Source organism: Schistocerca cancellata, chromosome 7, assembly GCF_023864275.1.
Source record: "Schistocerca cancellata isolate TAMUIC-IGC-003103 chromosome 7, iqSchCanc2.1, whole genome shotgun sequence".
Classification (NCBI taxonomy): Eukaryota; Metazoa; Arthropoda; class Insecta; order Orthoptera; family Acrididae; genus Schistocerca; species Schistocerca cancellata.
In genome coordinates, this window is record NC_064632.1 from 581611285 (window position 1) to 581628382 (window position 17098).

Below are 17098 nucleotides of genomic sequence, written 5' to 3' on the forward strand. Positions count from 1 at the left end.
AACTGGTGGCACAAGGGCTATAGTGAAAGGTGCTATCTTTATTTTTGGCGGGAAATGAGCACAACTGACCAGATGGTGGTGTTGGACAATATCGCGGTTGAGTTTAATGAGTGCATTACCTGTAAGCATACAGTCGAGGACTGTGTCTCTAGCCTCCCACATGAGAAATGATAGGAGGTGATAATGGATGAGCACAGGGGAATACTTTCCAGCAAATAATGGTGAGGTAGTGGGATGGACTGAAGATGCATTTCACACCTCATTGAGGCTATTGCCTGTGCTGGAGCAGTTCGTGTTTCTGAAATGGCCGGTCAGTCCACAGTGCAGGAGACGACTTCGCACGCCTGCAGCCAATCACTTTCTACCGACCGCGTGTGTGTGTGCACATCTACATCTGCAGCTAAACAGATATTCCGTAAACCGCCGTATGGTGCGTGGCGGAGGGTACCCTGTATCACTACTAGTAGTTTCCCTTCCTCTTCGACTCGCAAACAGAGCAAGAGAAAAACAATTATCTGTATACCTCCATACAAACTCTAATTTCTCGTATCCTATCTTTATCGTCCTTACGCGCAATTTATGTTGGCAGCGGTAGAATCTTTCGGCAATCAGATTCAAATACCAGTTCTCTAAATTTTTTCAACAGTGCTCCTCTAAAAGAATGTCGCCTTCCCTTCAGGGATTTCCATTTGGGTTCCCAAATCATCTCTGTAACACTTACGTGTGATTCAAACCCACCAGTAACAATCTAGCAGCCCAATTCTGAACTGCTTCAATATCTTCCTTCAATTTGGCCTGGTACAGATCCCAAACACTCGAGCAGTACTCTAGAATTAGTCGCACCTGCGTTCTATATGCAGTCTCCTTTACAGGTGAACCACTGTTTCCTAAAGTTCTCCCAAAAAACCGAAGTCGACCATTCGCCTTCCTTTATTATTATTACTTTATTACCAATTCTATGTCATTCATCAGTCACAGCTGGACAGACAGCATCAAGATACAACATTATCAAACTACATGAATACAACCTACTATGATAGTAATTTAATACCGCAAGACATATTTAAGTTATAAATTAGATTACAATAATATCACAATGAAATTAAATATAACAGTTTGTGTTGGAGTCATGGAACTGAGCTGCAGCTCAAGTAAACACTACGCTGTTACTAGAGAAGAATTCTTCAATATTGTAGAAAGGTTGCTCTTTTAGCTTACGCAAAATAGTAGTTTTAAACTGCTCCCATGGTGAAGACAGAATGTCATCAGGTAGAGCATTAAACAATTTTAGGGCCACCATTGGGAAGTTGTTTTGTGTCTTCGCTAATCGACACCTTGGCATGTCGAAACTGTCTTGGTTGCGAGTGCTGTGTTTGTGAGCTTCATTTCTCTTTCTGTGGATATCCTGGTTTCTCTTTATGTGGAAGAGGCAGCTCAATATATACAGGCTGTAAGCAAAACTCCTAACCTAGTGAAAATTGGTTTACAGTGGTCTGTGTTTTTGCTTGAAGTAATAACACTTGTTGCTTTCTTTTGCAGTAAAAACGCATTCTTGCAGACTGCAGAATTGCCCCACAACAACAGCCCATAACTGATGTGGCTGTGGAACATTGCATAGTACACAGTTATCAGGTACTGTTCTGGTACTATACTTTTCAGTATCCTCAAGAGGTACAGGACCCGTGAAAGTTTGGAACATACATGTTTAGTGTGCTGTTGCCAGGTGAATTTGGTATCAATGAGAAAGCCCAGAAGTTTAACATCTGCTGCATTACCCAGTCCTCCAGTATTGCTGAAGCTGCATATCATCCTCTGAGTTTTTTCTTCATTAATTTTCCCTTTGTTCATGATAAACCAGGCCTTAGCTTCATTGAACAAGACTTCTGCTTGTTGGACTGCCTGTTCAACATTCTCTCCTTTCGAGAAAAAGGTTGTATCATCCGTAAACTGCAAGGTGTACCCATTGGAGCCTATGTCATTTACGAAGATAAGGAACAGCATGGGCCCTATTACCAATCCCTGTGGCAGACCATGCTGTAACTTCTTCTCACCTGAATCAGCTCCTTGCACAGAGACAATCTGTCATCTGTTTCTCAGGTAGGATTCAAGAGTTTGCAGGACATATCCACCTATACTGTATGTTTTTAGCTTTCTGAGCAGGGCCTTATGTGGGATGCAGTCAAATGCCTTACTAAGGTCACAGAGTACTAGTGCTATAGACTCTTTGTCTTCAAAACCCTGACTTACGTTTGTAACTAAGTCAAGTGCAGCTGTTGTTGCCCTTCCAAAAGCCATGTTGCGCATCATAAAAGAGACTATTTCCTTCAAAGTAACTTAATAGTTGTTCTTTCATTATTGACTCCATCACCTTCGCTAGTACTGGTGTAATACATATGGGTCTGTAGCTTGACACTTCATGTGAACTGCCTTTTTTGTAAACAGGAACTGTGTGTGCTACTTTCAGGAAGTCTGGAAATTCCCTGCACGGAGGCTTTTATTTATTACTACTGTTAATGGCTGTGCAATTTCACTGATTATAGTTTTTAACATAGTATAGGACATGCCGTTAATATCAGAGCTCCCTGAAGATTTGTAGCTTTTTACAATTTTTATTATTCCTTTTGGATACTCTCTCTTCCACATTACCATGCTGCATTTATTCTCAAATTTCACAGCAGCTGCAGGATCTATTCCAAAGTCAGGAATTTCATCTACTGTGTTTTCCACTATTTTTATAAAATATTCATTAAACTCATCTGGACTGCAAGAATTAGAGCAAGAGGTGGGCTTTTTCCTGTGCTCATTAAGCAGATCCCATGCTGCTTACAAGGATTGTGATCTTCTTCAATAAATCTGGCATTGCTTTCCTTCTTTGCTTTTACTACTTCCTTTCTGTAGATCCTTTTGGTCCGTAAATAACTAGAGGACAGTCTATCCTTAATATCTATATCTCCTAGGAGTATACCACCTCTTTACTTTGTTAGTTTTTTGTCTATATTTTGATTTAGCATTTGAATATCTCTTGGATTTTAATGGAAAATGTTCATCAAATTTCACTTTAAGGGTCTGGAACATGTGACTGAATGCAGAATTTTGTGGCCATTCATCAATTGTTTGGTGCCAATCTATAGAAGACACTGTAGTTTTGAAATAATCCTAACTTTTCTTTGTAATAACTCTATTTCTGAATATATAATTTGAATGCCAGTTGGGAATTTGTTGTGTACTTTCTGTGTTTGTCCATAACTTCATGATTACTGCATGGTGATCTACTAGTATAGGGGCCACCACACTTATTTTGTAGTCCCAACTATTTAGGTTTGTCACAATTGTGTCAAGACAAATAGCTCCTCTTGCTGGTAGAGAGTTTCCTACGAACAACCCACAACTGCTTAATAAATTCATGAATGCTCTATCTTTATCATTACCTTCTCCAATATGCATGTTGAAGTCTCCAAATAAAGCAATTTTTGTTCGTAAGAGCACTAGGTGACACGGACAGCTTTCCAACTGGGTGAGGAAATTTTCAAAATTTCCACCTGGGGAACAGGAAACAGAAACAACAATTAGGTTGGCATCTGACAGTCCCAAAGCATCTAATTCTAGGTCGAGATCTACACAAAATTTATTTAAGTCAGTTTTATTGTCACTGAGTTTACTATTTACATATACAGCCACACCACCATGGATAGTAGTTTCTCTATATCATGCATTCACCATTTCTAAATATTCAATATTTCTGTAGTATTCTGTTTCTGGTTGAGCTAGCCGGTGTTCACATATGCATAATATCAGGTCTCACTTCGTCAACAAACAGTGATAATGTATCAAGTTTTTTTCTGAGCCATTTCCTTTTTCACTGGAATGTTCTTGGTCTTGGGAGTTTATCGCACTGGTGCACTGGGCATCCTCTGGAATAAAAAACGTTTTATCACAATGTTCTTTGGCCATATACTGTTGTCCATTATTTTATCTTTTAGGTCGAAATCAACACCATTTCGCAACAGTAGAATTTCTTCTGCCTCCTCGCTTGTTTTCCACATCTTGCCAGTCTGTATTGATGTCTTCTGAAGAGTTTTCATCCATCAGATTGTTTATGTCTGTATTTGGTTTGTTTTTAATGAGGAGTTGAGTTTCACTGACACACTCTTTGTTTACATTTGTACTAGATGCCACTCTAGCAATGTTTGGGTCTTCAACGTTATTTCTCGTTGGAAAATTACCACTTGATGAATTTGCAGGCTTTTTGCTGCTGTTGTGATTGGTGATGGTGGTTGGTGCCGCTTCTCTGACATACTCCAGACCTGTATTTGGAATTTGCCTCAGATTAGCGATGTTTGCCTCTTTATTTCCGGCTATAATACATGGCATGTTGTTTTCTACATCCTCTGCACACTGTCTTGCTGTGTTTCTCGATGACAGAGATGCTTCTTCACTTCGTGGCACCAATATTTCTACCATAGAGTTTGTGGCAATCACAGTGTCGAGTTTTGCTTTTATTAGTTTGTTGTCACTGGTAAGTTTTTTCACAATTTACGTAATATTTCTCACTGATGCAACTAGATCAATACTGCATTGCTGCTTAGAGTACAAGATTTGTTCATGTTTCACTGTATTAATGTCTTCTGAGATTTCGTCAGCTAACCTCACTTCACAGTTGTCACAAACGTATATTAAGCGACCTTTTGAACATTTTACGATGCGATCTTCGCTGTTGGTGAGTCCCACACATTCCATGTGAAACGATTTTCCACACAACAGTCAACACAAAACACTGAATTACTTGCTTTTAACGTTTTTCCCGCACTTAGCACAAAGCATGCTTTCACTGGACGCCATCTTTCCAAAGACTCCCTACCACAGTTCCCACATGCTCGATTCACCTCAATCGCTTTGCAACATTAGGCCCAGATATTTAAACCACTTGACTATTTCAGCAGGGCACTATTAATACTGTATCCGAACATTACGTGTTTGATCTTCCTACTCATCCACATTAACTTACTTTTTCCGGATTGAGGGCTAGCTGCCATTCATCACACCAACTGAAAATTCTGTCTAAGTCGTCTTGTATCTTCCTACAATCAATCAACTTCGAGAATTTACTGTATACCAGGGCATCATCAGGAAACAACCGCAGTTTGCTGCCCACTCTGTCATCCAAATATTTATGTACAGGGTGTTTCAAAAATGACCGGTATATTTGAAACGGCAATAAAAACTAAACGAGCAGCGATAGAAATACACCGTTTGTTGCAATATGCTTGGGACAACAGTACATTTTCAGGCAGACAAACTTTCGAAATTACAGTAGTTACAATTTTCAACAACAGATGGCGCTGCGGTCTGGGAAACTCTATAGTACGATATTTTCCACATATCCACCATGCGTAGCAATAATATGGCGTAGTCTCTGAATGAAATTACCCGAAACCTTTGACAACGTGTCTGGCGGAATGGCTTCACATGCAGATGAAATGTACTGCTTCAGCTGTTCAATTGTTTCTGGATTCTGGCGGTACACCTGGTCTTTCAAGTGTCCCCACAGAAAGAAGTCACAGGGGTTCATGTCTGGCGAATAGGGAGGCCAATCCACGCCGCCTCCTGTATGTTTCGGATAGCCCAAAGCAATCACACTATCATCGAAATATTCATTCAGGAAATTAAAGACGTCGGCCGTGCGATGTGGCCGGGCACCATCTTGCATAAACCACGAGGTGTTCGCAGTGTCATCTAAGGCAGTTTGTACCGCCACAAATTCACGAAGAATGTCCAGATAGCGTGATGCAGTAAGCGTTTCCGATCTGAAAAATGGGCCAATGATTCCTTTGGAAGAAATGGCGGCCCTGACCAGTACTTTTTGAAGATGCAGGGACGATGGGACTGCAACATGTGGCTTTTCGGTTCCCCATATGCGCCAGTTCTGTTTATTGACGAAGTCGTCCAGGTAAAAATAAACTTCGTCAGTAAACCAAATGCTGCCCACATGCATATCGCCGTCATCAATCCTGTGCACTATATCGTTAGCGAATGTCTCTCGTGCAGCAATGGTAGCGGCGCTGAGGGGTTGCCGCGATTGAATTTTGTATGGATAGAGGTGTAAACTCTGGCGCATGAGACGATACGTGGACGTTGGCGTCATTTGGACCGCAGCTGTAACACGGCGAACGCAAACCCGAGGCCGCTGTCGGATCACCTGCTGCACTAGCTGCGCGTTGCCCTCTGTGGTTGCCGTACGCGGTCGCCCTACCTTTCCAGCACGTTCATCCGTCACGTTCCCAGTCCGCTGAAATTTTTCAAACAGATCCTTTATTGTATCGCTTTTCGGTCCTTTGGTTACATTAAACCTCCGTTGAAAACTTTGTCTTGTTTCAACAACACTGTGTTCTAGGCGGTGGAATTCCAACACCAGAAAAATCCTCTGTTCTAAGGAATAAACCATGTTGTCTACAGAACACTTGCACGTTGTGAACAGCACACGCTTACAGCAGAAAGACGACGTACAGAATGGCGCACCCACAGACTGCGTTGTCTCCTATATCTTTCACATCACTTGCAGCGCCATTTGTTGTTGAAAATTGTAACTACTATAATTTCGAAAGTTTGTCCGCCTGAAAATGTACTGTTGTCCCAAGCATATTGCAACAAACGGTGTATTTCTATCGCTGCTCGTTTAGTTTTTATTGCCGTTTCAAATATACCCGTCATTTTTGAAACACCCTGTATATAGAGAACATCAACAGCCCTGTCACACTTCCCTGGCGCACTCCTGACGATACACTTGTCTCTGATGAACAGTGAAGTGATACAGCGATGAAGACTAGTTCGTTACATTTAGAGGATAATCAGACATGAATGAGCTATTACACGATTAGGGTGAGATTCGTTCAGTGGCGGTTCTGTCTAATGAACGACCACGGTACAGTGAGTTAATATTTTTATAATTAACTTCTATTTGTTGTTGTCCGTAGATTGGTTTGATGCAGTTCTCCATGCTACTCTACCCTGTGCAAGGGTCTTCATCTCCGAGTAACTACTGCAACTTATATCCGTCTGAATCTGCTTAGTGTATTCATCTCTCGGTCTCCCTCTACGATTTTTACAACGCATTTTCTCTCCAGTAGCAAATTGGTGATCCCTTGATGCCTCAGAACGTATCCTACCTACCGATCCCTTCTTCTAATCAAGTTGTGCCACAAATTCCCCTTCTCCCCAGTTGTATTCAGTACCTCCTCATTAGTTACGTGATCTACCCATCTAATTTTCAGTATTCTTCTGTAGCACTACATTTCAAAATCTTCTGTTCTTTTCGTGTCTAAACTGTTTATTGTCCATGTTTCACATCCATCCATGGCTACACTACATACAAATACTTTGAGAAAAGACTTCCTGACACTTAAATCTACATTCGATGTTAACAAATTTCTCTTCTTGAGAAACGCTTTCCTTGCCATTGCCAGTCTACATTTTATATCCTCTCTACTCCGACCATCCTCAGTTATTTTGCTCCTCAAATAACAAAACTCATTTACTACTTTAATCGCCTCTTTCCTAATCTAATTCCGTCAGCATCACCTGACTTAATTCGACTACATTCCGTTATACTCGCCTTACTTTTGTTGACGATCATCTTATATCCTCCTTTCAAGACACTGTCCATTCCGTTCTATTACACTCCTAATTTCAGAATTATGAAGCAAAATTTTATGTAAAGCGAAAAGAACTTAATCCCATTTTCTTGCTATCACAAGAATTCCTCTCCTTATTTCTACAGACGTTACTACGAATCGAATAAACTCTGCTACGCACTGCAACTGAAACAGGGATTTCGGAAGAAAGTGACGAAAATTTACGAAATTGAGCCTTATTGACCTTCTTAGCAGGCTGCACTTTCCTGTAACGCTCGCTTCGTTGTTGCATGAGAAGTTCTAAAAAAGTCATAGGAAAGGGCATGGAAACACTACGTACGTTTCGCGCGGCGGACAAAGGCGCAACTGTAGAGATGGATTTAAGTCGATTTTAACATAACAATATCACACATTTTGGTTTGCAGAAATCAAATTTTATTTCATGCACAGCCAATCAAGAATACCGCTTATCAGAATTATAATTTCAAGCGGTTGATTCTAACAACGTATTTCATTGAGAAACACATAAATTTGTATATTTATAGAAATTACTGGCGAATCCGGCAATGCTTTGCAATTGCTAAATTTGTTTGGGAGTTACATATACATCCTAAATTCCTTGCCCCCCTCTCTCTGTCCATCTTCTCATCCCCCCTCCTCCTCCCTGTCCATCTCTTCTCCTCCCGCCTCCCCCCTCCATCACTCTGTCCATCCGTTCTCTATGTAATCTTCCGTCTCAACGTTCAGTAGCGTATTGTGTAAAAATTTGAGGTATAACCATCAACATCTTTTCGAGATATTTGGCAAGAACATTTGCCAAAAAATATGTAACCTTTGTCTGTCTGAATGTTCATTAGAGTATTGTGTAAAATTGGAAGTAAATCGGTCAAGAACTTTACGAGATATGTGGTAACTAAGCTTCCCCTTTATGTGTCTCACACACACATACACACACACACACACACACACACACACACACATATATATATGTGTGTGTGTGTGTGTGTGTGTGTGTGTGTGTGTGTGTGTGTGTGTGTGTGTGTTCCCAACAATAAATTATTTCTTAGATTCGGTTAGTTCCAATCAACCAAGGATGTAACTTGTTAGAGCGTTAATATTTTTTTAACGTATTTTATTGAAAAACATGTGTCCTTGATTGTGTGCATGTATTTTTTTCGAGAAAAAATATGGTAAAATCAGACTGGGCAACCTAGTTGTTTGAATGGATTAAATTGTTGTATAAACAAGTTATTAATTTTGTTGATTGGGCCTCAAATCGCGCTTTGTATAAATTTTGACTTCTTAGTCATTAATAATTCGCAGTATTAAGTTCTATCCCCCCCATGAACCATGGACCTTGCCGCTGGTGGGGAGGCTTGCGTACCTCAGCGATACAGATGGCCGTACCGTAGGTGCAACCACAACGGAGGGGTATCTGTTGAGAGGCCAGACAAACATGTGGTTCCTGAAGAGGGGCAGCAGCCTTTTCAGTAGTTGCAGGGGCAACAGTCTGGATGATTGACTGATCTGGCCTTGTAACATTAACCAAAACGGCCTTGCTGTGCTGGTACTGCGAACGGCTGAAAGCAAGGGGAAACTACAGCCGTAATTTTTCCTGAGGAAATGCAGCTCTACTGTATGATTAAATGATGATGGCGTCCCCTTGGGTAAAATATTCCGGAGGTAAAATAGTCCCCCATTCGGATCTCCGGGCGGGGACTACTCAGGAGGACGTCGTTATCAGGAGAAAGAAAACTGGCGTTCTACGGATCGGAGCGTGGAATGTCAGATCCCTTAATCGGGCAGGTAGGTTAGAAAATTTAAAAAGGGAAATGGATAGGTTAAAGTTAGATATAGTGGGAATTAGTGAAGTTCGGTGGCAGGAGGAAAAAGACTTTTGGTCAGGTGATTACAGGGTTATAAATACAAAATCAAATAGGGGTAATGCAGGAGTAGGTTTAATAATGAATAAAAAAATAGGAGTGCGGGTTAGCTACTACAAACAGCATAGTGAACGCATTATTGTGGCCAAGATAGACACAAAGCCCATGCCTACTACAGTAGTACAAGTTTATATGCCAACTACCTCTGCAGATGATGAAGAAATAGATGAAATGTATGACGAGATAAAAGAAATTATTCAGGTAGTGAAAGGAGACGAAAATTTAATAGTCATGGGTGACTGGAATTCGTCAGTAGGAAAAGGGAGAGAAGGAAACATAGTAGGTGAATATGGATTGGGGGGAAGGAATGAAAGAGGAAGCCGCCTTGTAGAATTTTGCACAGAGCATAACTTAATCATAGCCAACACTTGGTTCAAGAATCATAAAAGAAGGTTGTATACCTGGAAGAATCCTGGAGATACTAGTAGGTATCAGATAGATTATATAATGGTAAGACAGAGATTTAGGAACCAGGTTTTAAATTGTAAGACATTTCCTGGGGCAGATGTGGATTCTGACCACAATCTATTGGTTATGAACTGCAGATTGAAACTGAAGAAACTGCAAAAAGGTGGGAATTTAAGGAGATGGGACCTGGATAAACTGAAAGAACCAGAGGTTGTAGAGAGTTTCAGGAAGAGCATAAGGGAACAATTGACAGGAATGGGGGAAAGAAATACAGTAGAAGAAGAATGGGTAGCTCTGAGGGATGAAGTAGTGAAGGCAGCAGAGGATCAAGTAGGTAAAAAGACGAGGGCTACTAGAAATCCTTGGGTAACAGAAGAAATATTGAATTTAATTGATGAAAGGAGAAAATATAAAAATGCAGTAAATGAAGCAGGCAAAAAGGAATACAAACGTCTCAAAAATGAGATCGACAGGAAGTGCAAAATGGCTAAGCAGGGATGGCTAGAGGACAAATGTAAGGATGTAGAGGCTTGTCTCACTAGGGGTAAGATAGATACTGCCTACAGGAAAATTAAAGAGACCTTTGGAGAAAAGAGAACCACTTGTATGAATATCAAGAGCTCAGATGGCAACCCAGTTCTAAGCAAAGAAGGGAAGGCAGAAAGGTGGAAGGAGTATATAGAGGGTCTATACAAGGGCGATGTACTTGAGGACAATATTATGGAAATGGAAGAGGATGTAGATGAAGACGAAATGGGAGATAAGATACTGCGTGAAGAGTTTGACAGAGCACTGAAAGACCTGAGTTGAAACAAGGCCCCGGGAGTAGACAACATTCCATTTGAACTACTGATGGCCTCGGGAGAGCCAGTCATGACAAAACTCTACCATCTGGTGAGCACGATGTATGAGACAGGCGAAATACCCTCAGACTTCAAGAAGAATATAATAATTCCAATCCCAAAGAAAGCAGGTGTTGACAGATGTGAAAATTACCGAACTATCAGTTTAATAAGTCACAGCTGCAAAATACTAACGCGAATTCTTTAGAGACGAATGGAAAAACTGGTAGAAGCCGACCTCGGGGAAGATCAGTTTGGATTCCGTAGAAATGTTGGAACACGTGAGGCAATACTGACCTTACGACTTATCTTAGAAGAAAGATTAAGAAAAGGCAAACCTACGTTTCTAGCATTTGTAGACTTAGAGAAAGCTTTTGACAATGTTAACTGGAATACTCTCTTTCAAATTCTAAAGGTGGCAGGGGTAAAATACAGGGAGCGAAAGGCTATTTACAGTTTGTACAGAAACCAGATGGCAGTTATAAGAGTCGAGGGGCATGAAAGGGAAGCAGTGGTTGGGAAAGGAGTAAGACAGGGTTGTAGCCTCTCCCCAATGTTATTCAATCTCTATATTGAGCAAGCAGTAAAGGAAACAAAAGAAAAATTCGGAGTAGGTATTAAAATTCATGGAGAAGAAGTAAAAACTTTGAGGTTCGCTGATGACATTGTAATTCTGTCAGAGACAGCAAAGGACTTGGAAGAGCAGTTGAACGGAATGGACAGTGTCTTGAAAGGAGGATATAAGATGAACATCAATAAAAGCAAAACGAGGATAATGGAATGTAGTCAAATTAAGTCGGGTGATGCTGAGGGTATTAGATTAGGAAATGAGACACTTAAAGTAGTAAAGGAGTTTTGCTATTTAGGGAGTAAAATAACCGATGATGGTCGAAGTAGAGAGGATATAAAATGTAGACTGGCAATGGCAAGGAAAGCGTTTCTCAAGAAGAGGAATTTGTTAACATCGAGTATAGATTTAAGTGTCAGGAAGTCGTTTCTGAAAGTATTTGTATGGAGTGTAGCCCTGTATGGAAGTGAAACATGGACGATAACTAGTTTGGACAAGAAGAGAATAGAAGCTTTCGAAATGTGGTGCTACAGAAGAATGCTGAAGATAAGGTGGGTAGATCATGTAACTAATGAGGAGGTATTGAATAGGATTGGGGAGAAGAGAAGTTTGTGGCACAACTTGACTAGAAGAAGGGATCGGTTGGTAGGACATGTTTTGAGGCATCAAGGGATCACTAATTTAGCATTGGAGGGCAGTGTGGAGGGTAAAAATCGTAGAGGGAGACCAAGAGATGAATACACTAAGCAGATTCAGAAGGATGTAGGTTGCAGTAGATACTGGGAGATGAAGAAGCTTGCACAGGATAGAGTAGCATGGAGAGCTGCATCAAACCAGTCTCAGGACTGAAGACCACAACAACAACAACATTAAGTTCTATAATACTCTGAAGTTATTTATTGATGTACGAGTTCAAACAATTTTAATCCAGAAAAAAATGATTTCTGAAAACTGTCAGAACCCCAATTTACATAAAATTCCGAAGGCCTAATTAGTAACGTAGAAAGAAAATTCTATGGATTCGTTGAAATTTGAAAATAAACTCAATGAATGCAGGAAAGGAAAAGGATTTTTCTGCTTGACGAGACCAGTGATGGAATCATAACTATATTTAGACCAGGGCCGCTTCCTTCCTACTTTTCTTTAATTTTTTAGTTGAAGAAATGGGCGACGCAGAGACGAGGAAAGCCAAATAAACATAGGTAATTTAAAAAAGCGACATCAACAGTTAATTTCATAGGTGGTGTAGAGACATGTCCGATGGGAGAAAAACACTGTCTGTCAGTGAAAACAGGGGAAGACGGACTCTTAAGGAAGAAGACGATAAAAAGCAAAAGGATGCACTACAACGATATTTCAAGCCAAAGAGAGAGAACAACCCAATAGCTTTGAGGGTGGAAAAATGGATGCTGAACCACAGACCGAAGAAACCAGTGGAGCTACTGAAGCCGCGTTTTCATCTTCAGGACGCTCCCACAAAGCTGACGAGAAAATCCCTGTGACCACAGAATACGGCAGCAGTGCTGACAGCCGGCCATCCAAGTGGCGGTCAACAGGTCTCCACACGACTGAAGACCTGCCACCTGCCTTATGAGGGAAACTCCGAGAACGGCACATCAGACAGAAGTGAAATCAGGCGAGCCGACTCGGAAAATACCGGAGTGACATCAGCTCCGGTAGTCCCACTGCAGATTAGATTGAAGGTGAGCCTAAACTTGAGGACACAATTAACTCAGATCCCGGAAGATGGCCGGAAATTATTAACGCCAGCCGGTGTGGCCGAGCGGTTCTAAGCGCTTAAGTCTGGAACCGCGCGACGGCTACGGTCGCAGGTTCGAGTCCTGCCTCGGGCATGGATGTGTGTAATGTCCTTAGGTTAGTTAGGTTTACGTAGTTCTAAGTTCTAGGGGACTGAAGACCTCAAATATTAAGTCCCATAGTGCTCAGAGCCATTTGAACCACTTTGAAATTATTAACGATTGCTTCCGAAAGACTTTGGTGACACGAGGTCCTCCCGAGCGCATTAAAGAAGTTGAAGAATATCCTAAAAACGCAGACAATGGGCGCTTCAACCCTGTGCTTTGCAGCTGTTCTTTGAATACTCTAGAAAAAGCAGACAGACACTGGCTGGCACACTTATAGAGAAACGATGGTGTCATCTGTTTTTGTTGCAAACGTTTTTCGTAATCTACTGTAAGACTTGCAAAGAACGGTATAAGCGACTGGCCGTACCTTGCTTCTTATCTCGAAAATCATGGGAAGTCTATCGAGCACTTGAATTTATACAAAAAGTGGATCGTGTTTCCGGAAGTACTGAGAAATTAACAATCAGTCGACGCCCATCATCAAAGTTATGGAATTGTGTGTGTGTGTGGTTTGAGGTTTTCGGGCGCTAAACAGCGTGGTCATCAGAGCCCAAATGCATAGAAACAGGAACACATGCAGTGAAGGGACGAAGACGGACACGGAACAAGGAGAACGGCTAAAAGACACAGACCTGACGCAGTTACAAATCCTCACATACAGAGGCAAAACAAGAGGAGAAGAAACGCACTAAAAGAGGAAAGGAAACACAAGGAAAAGAGAACAGAAATCGAAGTGAAACAAGTAGGTAATCATGACTGGCGGACCTCTTACCTAAAGCCTGGGTGAGCCAGTCACCCAGCAGCACATTGAAATCCTCTCCCTAAAATCCGAGGCAACAAACTGGACAGGACACAAAACCGTAAGGCCTTAACCACAGTCGTTGCGTCGTCTTGCAAAATAGAGGGCAAATCCGGTGGCAAGGAAACCACTGCCCTCTGGTCAGAGAATAAAGGACAGTCAAGTAAAATGTGGCGGACCGTAATCTGGACGCCACAAGCACTGCAGATTGGGGGGTCCTCCCGCCGGAGCAAAAAACCGTGCATTAAGGGACTGTGCCCGATGCGGAGGCGAGTGAGGAGAACCTCATCCCGCCTGCATGACTGGTAGGACGTACGCCATGGCTGCGTGGTGGCCTTGACCAGACGCAGCTTATTTTCACCGACTGCCAGCCACTCCTCTTCCCATTGACACATAATACGAAAACGCAAAAGGGAGGTAACGCGCGCAGCACACCGTAAGATTGAGGGGTTTTTATAGAGGTTTACCTTCCTCACAATCCAGGCGGTCAAGCCAAGATTACCATTCCCCGCAGCACACAACATTCCACCGCCGCGCCATGCGGTGGTCGCTGAAGCATGTCCGGGGTTACGGTGACAGGAGACTGGCGGCGCTGACCAGTCCCCAGCTCAGGACCACGGGGTCGCCAAGCCCGTACTCAGCAAATGAATGTTGAGCCCCTGGGGGGAGTTATGGAATTCTGAAAGCGAACATCGGAAAAAGTTCTTCAGCATTTACGTGGTAATACATTTCCTGAGTCAACAACGCCTACCTTTGAGAGGGAGTACAGAAACACTTTCAGCTTGACGACGAAAACTTCGTGAAACTTGTTCAGTTACTCAGAAAGCTCGACGCTGTGATGATGGAGCACTTGCACTAAACAAAGCAAGGGGAGAACAAGGGTCATCATTATCTTGGAAAAGGCCAAGCAGAACGAAGCAACTCATCTTAATGGGTCATCTACAACCAACAACATTTTATTAATGATTAAACCTGCAAATTATTACAGTATCGTTCTGTGTTGCACACCAGATATTTCAAAAGTTGAGCAGATGACAGTTGTGGTTCGCTTACCCAGGAGACATGATTCGAAGGGGCATACGATGTCCGAATTCGCGAGCATTTGCTGCGATGTATACCAGTCCCCGATTCCTCAAGCTCCACTTTGACGTAGGTCGTACTTCAGTTCTGGTAATATAAAAAAAAGGCCCGTTGTGTAATACCGGTTGGGTATAATTAAACTTTCCCTATTTAACACGTTATAACACGGAAACTAATTACCGTACGAGTATGAAACTTGGTAGCACTAATGTCCAGAGTATGGGGTGCATCATTTCCACGCGTCACAGCGCCACCGTACAGTTCCAACCATGGCCACCAGGTACCGTGATCACTCAACGTGATTCATCGTCACACACACCTTGTAAGTAGGCTGTTTATGTTTTCTTTATGTAAGCAGGCTGTTTATGTTTTCTTTATGTAAGTAGGCTGTTTAGGTTCTTATATTGGTAACGCCGCCGCCACGTAGCGCTCTCTGTATGAAAATCACTGGCTGTGCTGTGTGCAGTCTGTGGCTAGTTTGCATTGTTGTCTGCCATTGTAGAGCGGCAGCTGGATGTGAACAGCGCGTAGCGTTGTGCAGTTGGAGGTGAGCCGCCAGCAGTGGTGGATGTGGGGAGAGAGATGGCGGAGTTTTGATAATTTGTAATACTGGATGTCAATTATAAATATTAAGGTAAATACATTGTTTGTTCTCTATTAATATCTTTCATTTGCTAACTATCCCTATCAGTAGTTAGTGCCTTCAGTAGTTTGAATCTTTTATTTAGCTGGCAGTAGTGGTGCTCGCTGTATTGCAGTAGGTCGAGTAACGAAGATTTTTGTGAGGTAAGTGATTTCTGAAAGGTATAGTTTAATGTTACTCAGGGCCATTCTTTTGCAGGGATTTTTGATAGTCAGATTGCGTTGCGCTAAAATTATTGTGTGTCAGGTTAAGCACAGTCTTGTATAAATTGTTCTAAGGGGATGTTTCATATGGCGACCCTGCCAGGATTCGAACCTGGAATCCACTACTTCTGTGTGCAATTTTTTTACTAATGAGACTTTGTGAAAAAGAAACTGTAATTACTATTATGATGAATGATCAGGACTATCTTTATGGACTGTGAGAAAATTTTAGCTTTTGACCAACATTGTATCAATAAGTGTGTGCATTGGATATCTTTCTTACTGTAATTATGAAAAAAATTTTCAAATCTGTATTGACCACTGCCCAACATCATTTGTAAAAATTTTTTGTGGGGAGCATGGGGGCTATGTAAGTAGGCTGTTTATGTTTTCTTTGTGTAAGTAGGCTGTTTAGGTTCTTATATTGGTAACGCCGCCGCCACGTAGCGCTCTCTGTATGAAAATCACTGGCTGTGCTGTGTGCAGTCTGTGGCTAGTTTGCATTGTTGTCTGCCATTGTAGAGCGGCTGCTGGATGTGAACAGCGCGTAGCGTTGCGCAGTTGGAGGTGAGCCGCCAGCAGTGGTGGATGTGGGGAGAGAGATGGCGGAGTTTTGATAATTTGTAATACTGGATGTCAATTATGAATATTAAGGTAAATACATTGTTTGTTCTCTATTAATATCTTTCATTTGCTAACTATCCCTATCAGTAGTTAGTGCCTTCAGTAGTTTGAATCTTTTATTTAGCTGGCAGTAGTGGCGCTCGCTGTATTGCAGTAGTTCGAGTAACGAAGGTTTTTGTGAGGTAAGTGATTTCTGAAACGTATAGTTTAATGTTACTCAGGGCCATTCTTTTGCAGGGATTTTTGATAGTCAGATTGCGTTGCGCTAAAATTATTGTGTGTCAGGTTAAGCACAGTCTTGTATAAATTGTTCTAAGGGGATGTTTCAACCTGACCAGTCGCAGTGTACTTGTTGACGTGTCAACATGAGCTTGGACAAAAGGAGCACGGCATTATTGGTGAGGCTCTATTATCAAATCTGCAGCTGCACTTCAGGAATATTGCAGGCTGAAAGGACTACCTGAGGGTGCTCTTTCTCCGGCTGCTGCGCGGAGC